Here is a 9,969-nt window from a genome sequence, read left to right as displayed (position 1 = left end):
GGAGCTTGCAGTGAGCTGAGATCCGGCCACTGCACTCCAGCCTGGGCGACAGAGCAAGACTCCATCTCAAAAAAAATAAATAAGTAAAATAAATAAATAAATAAATGAATGAATAAATAAATAAATACTGAAGACCCCTAGATATTTAAGAGTGCCAGGCTGGGAACCAAAGGGCTCGGGAGGTAGAAGAGCAGGTGTCTGAAGACCCCTTAGTTAACTCCTGGATGCGCAGGACAGAAGTTAAGAAGGCCTGAACTAAGGCAGGTGTGGTTTCTGAAAGGTGGGGACAGGTATGAGATGCTCTGTGGGAGAAATGGACAGAATTCGGAGAGTGATTGGGGCTGAAGTGAGGGAGGAATAGAAAAATGAGTCGAGGTTGGACATGGTGGCTCATGCCTGTAATCCCAGCACTTTGGGAGGCCAAGGTGGGAGGATCGCTTCAGCAGGGGAGTTCAAGACCAGCTTGGGTAACAAAGTGAGATCCCCATCCCAACAAAATTGTTTTAAAAAATTAACTGGGCACAGTGGTGTGCATCTGTGATCCCAGCTACTCAGGAGGCTGAGGTGGCAGGATAACTTGAGCCCAGGAGGTAGAGGCTGCAGTGGGCCATGTCCTTGCCACTGCACTCCAGACTGGGCAACAGAGCCAGATCCTGTCTCAAAAAAATAAAAAAAGAAAGAAAAGAAAAGAAAAGAGAAGGGAAGGGAAGGAAAGGAAAGGAAGAAGGACGGAAGGAAGGAAGAAAAGATGAGTCAGAGCCTCTGGGCCTGGGGATAAGAATATTAACGAGAGGGGACCCGGAGGGGACTGGTGGCTGGGAGGAAGGAGTGTCAGTTGATAGCAGATGCACTCAGTGTGAGCTCGCTGGAGTCTTCTGCATGGAGTTCTTCAGCAGGAAGTTGGGAGCTTGGGAGAAAGGTCACTGCTTTGGGGCAACTCAAGACATTTTCTCATGGGCAGAGAAACTAAGGCTCCCTTAATCTTCCATCCTCAGACCAAATGGCTGGCACTAGTGCCCCCTGAGACACCCACCTTTACTCTTACCTTGATCAGACCCCAATAATCTAGAGTCTACTTCGTAACATTCTTCTGTATCTGTCCTTCAGTGCTCTGGAAAGCATTGCTGACTATAGGAAAGAAAAGATTGGGTTAGGGAGAGGGGTGTGAAGAGGTGCCCAGGCTAGGGCAGTGCTCCACCACTGTCTCCTGCCCTGCTTGTGCCCAACCTGCAGTTAGCCTGATTTAAAACAGATGCTCTCAGTCATGATCAACCTGTCTGCTTCTGCTTTTGCTCTGTGGTCATGGGAAGCAGATGGTTCACCCTGCTGTAGTGGGGACTGAATTGCAGTAGCATAGTGTGGGGTGACCTTCAGGACACTGGGCAAGGCTTGCAGACTGGGTGCCTTTGCTAACACCCCCTCCTGTGCAAGTCGGGCAGTGTGTTGCCCATGGGGCTGCCAGCCAAATGCCTGAGGGGGAACCAGTCACGCCCCCAAACTGTTAATGAACATACCTAAGTAAACACACAAGTCCCATCAGGTGGAATTTAGAACACAGTCCCCTGTGAGCTGTGTCTGGGTCAGGGTCTTCTTGACTTAGGAACAACCATCCCATGCCAGGTAAAGCCAAATCTCTAATTCTGGGCTTAATGTTCCTTGATGCACGTGCCTGGACTTTGTTATGCACCAGAATCACCAGCCAGCTTGTCGAAGTGCAGATTCCTAGGCTCCAATCTAGTGCATCAGAACGTCTGTGGGTAGAAATTTACATTTTTAACAAGTTTTCTAGGTGGCTCAAATGCACAGTAAAGTTTGAGTCGCTGGTGGAGAGCATCCTCTGTTAAATCACACCAAGACTTCTTCCGTGCATCGTCCATCATAGACCATGTTTGTGGGGTTACTGTGTTAACTGTTTCCTGAATCCCATGCTGGGTATTCTGAATCTGGGTACTTGACTCTGGTTTTGGCTCATGTGTCCTCCCCTCTTGGCTGTAGGTGCCTCCTCTCTGACAGGCTCCCCATGATGGGGCACCTGGATGTGCAGGGCAGCGGGAGGGAGTAGGCGAGAAAGGGCACGAAAGAAATAGGACACCAGCTTCTAATAAGGGAGTGTGCCCAGCACCGGCTCAAGGTATGGGAGGGAAAAGCACGATCCCCAGAGGGGCTCTAGGAAGGCTTTTCTGGAGAGGCTGGAGTTAGGCCCCAAGAATAAGTGGGATTAGGTTTCCTGGGGCTAGGGAGGGCATCCTGAGGATACAGAGTATAAACAAAGCATAGTGAGAGGAGGGCGTTGCATTTGGCCATAGAAACGGGTGCTGAAGACCTATGAAGTATTTTGAACACCAGATGAATGCATTGTCAGTTTCATGGAAAGCAAAGTGCTCGGTAATTTTTAAAGCTCTATGCAAACATTAATCATTTGTTTCTCCTTCTGTGGGCAAAAAGGGAGTCAGTAAAAAATTATGAATAATGGTGGGATGCCTGGCAAAGGTTTTAGGATGAAAAAACTACTAGGGAAATGGAGAACAACTTTTTAGGGGCTCAGAAGTAGTTGTCCAGGGGCTGAATCTGATTAGTTTGCCCAACAGTGTTAGCTTTTTTAAAAAAATTTTTTTCAGATGGAGTTTTGCTCTTGTTGCCCAGGCTGGAGTGCAATGGCGTGATCTCCGCTCATTGTAACCTCTGCCTCCCAGGTTCAAGCGATTCTCCTGCCTCAGCCTCCCAAGTAGCTGGGATTACAGGCGCCCACCACCACACCCGGCTATTTTTTTTTTTTTTGTATTTTTAGCAGAGACGTGGTTTCACCATGTTGCTCAGGCTGATCTCGAACTCCTGACCTCAAGTGATCCACCAGCCTTGGCCTCCCAAAGTACTGGGATTATAGGCATGAGCCACCGTGCCCGGCCTTTTTTTTTTTTTTTTAATTTGAATTTGAATGTCTTTAGATAGAGCTTTCACCTTCCAGTTCCCACAACCTACAACTCTACATTTGTTTTACAGCCTCATACATTTACACCTGCTTAGCCCCAGAATGTATTAGAGTTTTTAATCTCTCAATTGGCACTGAGGAGGGTGAAAAGTTGAAATTCCAGTAGGAGAGATGACAGTAGTAGGAAGCAGTGAGGGCCCAGAGAGAGTGGGGCAGTGAGATAAGAAAGAAGGAAACAACATAAAAGAAGTAAATAGGACATGCTGGTGGATTGAGGGAGTGAGGGGAGTCAAGGGTTAAACTGATGGGACAATGTTGCTGAAGTCTGCAGAGGCTGAGGAGCGGCTCTGAAGGATATGTTGGGTTTAGGTTGTGGCAGGATATCTCAGGGCCTTGTCTAACGGCAGGTGACAATTTGGGCCTGGTGCTCAGAAGAATAATGGTAGCTGGGGACGCAGATCAGCCTGGCATGGAGGCGGTAGGTGAAGTGGAGGTGGAGGTGAGGTGGGTAAGAGTGTGCAGGGAGAGGGTGGAGGGCTGGGGGAGCCTTCTCACTGCGAGGAGGTGTGCAGAAGAGTTGGGATGGCAGCAAAGCTGGATCTCATGCAGGAGCCCAAAGTCAGATAAGGAGAGAACTTCCAGGAGGGAGCGGCTGATTGGTTGCAGGAGGCACTTCGGCAGCCAAGGAGAACATGGGTTGGAAACACGTCCTTTAATAAGCCATTGGCTTTGAGCATTGGTGAGCAGGTCAGCAGGGGTGAGCGTCCCTGTGGTTGGGCTCTGCTCCTTCAGTAAGGGAGCACTAAGGCAGTGGAGGTCCGGCTTCACCTGAGGGGCTGGCATGGACTCCCTGCACAACCTGGCTCTAAACTGGACAGTGGACGGGTAGCCTCTGCTCTGACCTGTCATTGTGTCTTCCCTGAACGTCTGTGCTTGGCCAAAGCTGAGCTGTTCATAGTTGTCCCACACTGGCTCACTCTGCACTTCTCCCCAGATGGCCTAGAAGACCACGGCCCTCTCTGCTCCTCAAGTCAATAAGCTGAGGTTGCTGGAACTTTTCGGACTGCCGAGGCCACTTCCGCTTCCGGGTTGTCTGACCACTGGCCAGTTTTCTGCTTGCTCTTTAGCGGCTCCTCCTCCTTGTAGCTCAGCACCCTGTGAGGTTGAAGAGGCGGCTGCTCAGCTGTGGCTGAAAGTGAAGAAGCTCTCTTTAGGGGGTAAGGGTTGGAGTTTGAGAGGAAAACTGTTTGATACCGCTTGGCTTCACATTTTCCCCCAAAGTGAAAATCCAGCTGGTTTGTTCCCCTGGTTTGTCTCTGAAGCAGTATCTGGTATTTATAGAAGACTGAGCCAAGGGCCAATCAGCTCAGAATGGAAATGCCTGAGCCTGGAGTTCTCTGGAGCAACCGTCTCCTGGCTTTCTCTCTCCCTGGAGTTCAGCTAAGGTTTTCTCTCGAAAACTTTCAAGCCCTGAGAATCAGTTTGAAGAACCACAAACTGGGGAAAGGACCGTAAAGCACACTGACTGTCTTTCTCTTGGCATCGATGTCTTGTGCATTTTTTTACGGTTGATAGCAAGCAGGTAGCTGAAGAGCTAGGAGAATGGCCCGGTGCGGGGCACGAGGAGCAGCTGCAGCATCCAGCTCTCTAGGGTAATGGGCATTGTCTCCTGTTCCTGCAGCCTCTAGGACCTCCTGCTTCTGAATTATGTGCCTGTGCTAACCTACTGGGACAGAATTGTTGTTTTTAGCATGTACCTTCCAGCTGCAAGGAAAAGGAATGGGATATTTGACATTTTAAAAGACAGCTGGAGTGAGTGAGATATCAACTGACACATTCATTAAATGTCATCACTTTTGTTTCTCTTCGACGTTCAGTGCTTAAGTTATTCTAAATTAATTACCCAACCACTTGATTTATTCCTTACACCCCCCTCTCTGCTCCCTGCCACCCTCTCCAGGCTTAAGAGCAGCACAAGTTACCCGGTTGTAAAGGCTGAGCAGGGGCCTTCAGAGAAAAGGGAGACTGTCCAGGCAGCTAGGCTGCAGGATGTTCTTACAATGGGGTCAGAAGCCGAGCCTGACCACTGCCATGAAAGTCGTCATCCCCCTGTTTTACAGGGAAGTGAGACTCAGAGAGGGTGAGTGATCCATCCAGGGCAGACTGCGGAGGCTCGAGGAGCCAGAATTTAACCCAGGTCTTCTGGCTCTAGGCTCTTGAGCTTACCAAATATATTGGTGTCAAAGAGACAAATCTATCTTCACATGCTAGGTAGCCATGGGGATTAAATAAACTGGAGAATACAATTTCACACCCCTGTCTCGCCCCTACTTCCTTGTCAGGGAGAGGGAGAGCCAGGAGCGGGAGGGCAGCTACAGGTTAACATCCAGGAGGCACATGAGGAATCTCTCAGCACAGTAAGTTAGGTATATTTGGATCATTCAGCAACGAAAGTTCTTAGTAATTTAAGGAAGACAACATGTGAAGTTTGTCTGGCTCTTTGATTTCACAATCCAGTTTTACTGCTGTATGTCATTGTTGGTAATTTTTCCAGAGAGATGAAAGACCATGGTACAAAGGGCCATAGCCCTTTCAACTGTGATTAGCAAGTCCTCTGTCATCTCAGGGACTAACATTTCCACAAACAGAATTTCTAGCCGCAGGTTTTCATTCTTTATTGCTCCAGCCTGAAATGTTCCCACAGACCTAGCCTAGGTACAGATCGCAAGCTGAAGCCACAGAGAAAAGCAGAAAAAGCCACAGAGAAAAGCAGAAATGCTACATGGCTCAGGAAAGCCTGGGGCATCTGCCCACAATGGCGCTCTGTGTCTCTCTGGATAATCTCTGATGTGTCACCAAACTTCCCCAAACTGTGTGGAAAAAAGAGCCACCTCAGGGAAAAGAGTCACATCTCCTCCATTCCTTCCCCCAGTACTGATTCACTGTGAGTTCGTCCTCCTCAGCTGAGATTACTGCAGGAGGTGATTCACAACTCTGGTACTGAAAGGAAAGAGATGCAAGGAGGCAGGAGAGCTGAGCTAGCCTGTGGGAGTGCCTGAGTTTGCAGGGTTCCTCTGAACCCTCCGTGTTCTGTCTGCCCTCTTCTGTGGCAGCTCATCAGCTCATCACCAAATTTCCCTTTTTGTCAAGTCTCATGGCTCATGTTTTGTCTGGAGCTGCATATTGCAACAGCATGATGAGTTCTCCTGCCTTTTTGAAGCTCAACACTGCTTTTCAGTAGAGCTGTGGAGTTATACCGACTAAATTCTTTCTTGCATTGTCCATCATTTGCATCATTGTCATTGTGGGGTTACTAGCTGGGGTTGGGTTTGATACACAGATCCCACAACTCTTTAGCTGCTCCTGGAGGAGTAACTGATGTGGGGGATCAAATTAGTATGCATGACTGATGGTTCTCAAAGAGTCCATCACAGGGCCCTCTCCTGGAAGGGATGAGGCTGGAGTTTCAGAAGGTACATTTAGGGGTATACCATGAAGGGATATGCATAGTTGTCTGGGTTAGGTAATCTTTCTCTAGGATGTCTTAAATCTCTGGCATTTCTCAAGCTTTGCTCTTACTGTATTACAGAGTGATTTTCTATTTCTTCGTTTGTCTCTTCCTCTGAATTGTGAGCTCCTTAAAGAGCTATGTTTTATTAGAAGGCAGCTTAGCATCATGCTTAAGCATGTGAACTCTGGGATTTAATTACCTGGGTTCAGTTTCATGATCTTGGGCAAGCTCTTTACCCTCTTAGGGCTGGAGGGAGAATTAGGTGAGATTTTGCATGTAAAGCACTTAGAACAATGCCTGGCATATAGTCACTGCTTAGTGTATGTTATTATTATTATTAAATTTGCATGTCCTAATCTCTAACATGATACCTGATATACATTAGATGCTCAACACATGTGTTTTGAGTGGATAGATGAGTAAATACCCATGTGTATGTAGAAAAAGAGGTGAGCCTGCCATAATGTGAATAAGCCCAGTTGAAGTTCTTGGGCATTCTGGGGCTGAGGTAGGGCAGGAAAGAGAAGTTGGGCTTCAGGATTGAGTTCTGTTGTTCAGTTGGGAATTGGGCCAGGACATTTGCAGTTGTCGAAGATGACTTTCACAGGGAATTGGTAAGAGTTGAGTTTGGTGTAAAAGGTCTGGTTAGCTAGTTTTGACCTCCATATGTACTTGGTTTTTTTACCAAGGATCACAACATGTGTATATCAGTAGGGTTCTCAGAGCAGAGGTGGATTTATGGACAGAATGTCAGCAAATGGCACCTTGTGGAGTGATTATAGTGTCTTCAATAGTTGGGTTCCTGCCAATATTACCCAAAGTAGCCCACATAGTCAAGGCGATTTCTATTAAAATCCCAATGATGTTTTTTAAAGAAATTGAAAAATTCATCCCAAAATTCATATGGAATCTCAGGGAACCCTACATAGCCAAAACAATTTTGAAAAAGAACAAAGTTGAAGGACTCACTCTTCCTGTTTTCAAAGCTTACTTCGAGGCTACAGTAATCCAAACAGTATGGAACTGGCATAAAGACAAACATATAGACCAAATAATTAGAACACAGATCTTAGTAATAAACCCTTGCGTATATGGTCAAATGATTTTTGACAAGAGTATCAGGACCATTCAGTGGGGGAAAGGACAGTCTTTTCAACAAATGATGATGGGAAAACTGTATACCCACAAGCAAAAGAATAAAGTTGGACCCTTACCTTACAGTATATGGAAAAATTAACTCAAAATGGATCAAAGTCGTAAATGTAAAGAGCTAAAGGCCAGGCGCAGTGGCTCAAGCCTGTAATCCCAGCACTTTGGGAGGCCGAGACGGGCGGATCACGAGGTCAGGAGATCAAGACCATCCTGGCTAATACGGTGAAACCCCGTCTGTACTAAAAAATACAAAAAAAAAAAAAAAAACTAGCCGGGCGACGAGGCGGGCGCCTGTAGTCCCAGCTTCTCGGGAGGCTGAGGCAGGAGAATGGCGTAAACCCGGGAGGCGGAGCTTGCAGTGAGCTGAGATCCGGCCACTGCACTCCAGCCTGGGCGGCAGAGCAAGACTCCGTCTCAAAAAAAAAAAAAAAAAAAGAATAATAAGAGCTAAACCTATAAAACTCTTAGAAGAAAACAGAGGAAATCTTCATGACATGGAATTTGGTGATTATTTACTGGATACAAAGGCACAAGTAACAGAACAAAAAAGACAAATTGGACTTCATTAGAATTGAAAACTTTTGTGCATCAAAGGACGTGGTCAACAGTATTAAAATGCAGCCCATGGAATAGGAGATAATGTTTTCAAATCACATATCTGATAAAAGATTAATGTCCAGAATGTGTAGAGAACTCCTACAAGTCAACAATAACAACAAAAACAACCCAGTTCAAAATGGGCAAAGGACTTAAGTAGACATTTTTCCAAAGAAAACACACAAATGGCCACTAAGCACATGAAAAGATGGTCAACATCACTAACCATTAGGAAAATGCAAATCAAAACCACAATGAGATACTACTTCACACCCATTAGGATGGCTACTGTCATAAAAGCAAGGGTTGGTGAAGATGTGGAGAACTGGAATTCTTGTGCAGTGCTGATGGGAATGTAATAAAATAGTGCAGCTGCTATGGAAAACAGTATGGTGGTTCCTCAAAAAAATTACAAACAGAATTACTGTATAGTCCAGCAATTGTTTCTGGGTATACATGTAAAAGAATTGAAAGCAGGGTCTCAAAGAGATGTTTGTACACCTATGGCATACAATAGTAGCATCATTCATAATAGCTAAAACACGGAACCCACCCAACTAGCCATTGGTGAGTGAATGGATAAACAACATGTGGCATATCCATACAGTGGAATATTACTCCGCCTTAGAACAGAAGGAAATTCTGACATATACCACAATATCTGTTGAGGACATGATGCTAAGTGAAATAAGCCAGCCACAAAAGAAAAAGCCTGTGTATTCTACTCATATGAAGTACTTAGAGTAGTCAAATTCATAAAGACAGAAAGTAGGATGGTGGTGGCCAGGGGCTGGGAGAAGGAAGGAATGGGGTGTTAGTGTTTAATTGGTAGAGTTTTAGTTTTTCAAGATGAAAAGACCTTTGTGGATGGATGGTGTTGATGTTAGCACAACAATGTGAATGTACTTAATGTCTCTGAACCATACAATTAAAAATGGTAAATTTTATGTTATGTGTATTTTACACAGTTCTTTTTGAAACATCAAGGGTCAAGCTGATGGGAGACGAAAAAAGAGTTGGAGCCCTGCAAACATAGGTGAAAATGGACTTTCGTGAATTGAGTTATATTGAAGCAACTTGGATTCGCTTGTTATGAGGAATCATTTTAGGAAGCCCTTGATTGATCTGTTTTTGTTCATCAGCATTTGCATCAATCAGCCTTGCTTGGGCACCTCTCCATGATGATTCACATCACTTTCTTTTCCCTTGATGTCTAAATGCTGATGGTTCCCGAAGAACCTCTTTTTAGGCTCCCTCGTCTACTTGTACTTAGCAGCGTCAGCCTCCTGTCTTCACATCGCTTTGAGGTGTAAGGTTTCCAGAAACTAACATCTCACACCTGACCTCGCTGCCAGGATGCGTCTTGAACTGCAGCTGTCTGCTAGACATCCCTCCAGCATCTCAAACTGAGTTTGGCCCAAACTGGACTCATCACTTTTTCTTGCTCTGCTGAATTTCTGGTTTCTGTGGAAGGCATAGAACACTTAGTTTCCAAGGTATAAAAACATACAACACTTGGAAAACCCCCTTTCCTCTCTCTCTCTTCCAGATGAGCTCAGCTGTCACCAGTGTTGCATTTTCCTTCTGTGACTATCAAATTTTTTAAAAATAGAGATGGGGTCTAACTCTGTTGCCCAGGCTGGTCTCAAACTCCTGGGCTCAAGCAATCCTCCCACCTCAGCCTCCCAAAGTGCTGGGATTACAGGTGTGAGCCGCCACGTCTGTCTGTGACCACCACATGTTGTACAGGTGCCCTGCCGATGTCTGGGTCAGCCCTACA

This window comes from Colobus angolensis, unplaced genomic scaffold (assembly GCF_000951035.1).
Source record: "Colobus angolensis palliatus isolate OR3802 unplaced genomic scaffold, Cang.pa_1.0 Scaffold124, whole genome shotgun sequence".
NCBI lineage: Eukaryota > Metazoa > Chordata > Mammalia > Primates > Cercopithecidae > Colobus > Colobus angolensis.
Note: the sequence above shows the minus strand (reverse complement) of the source record.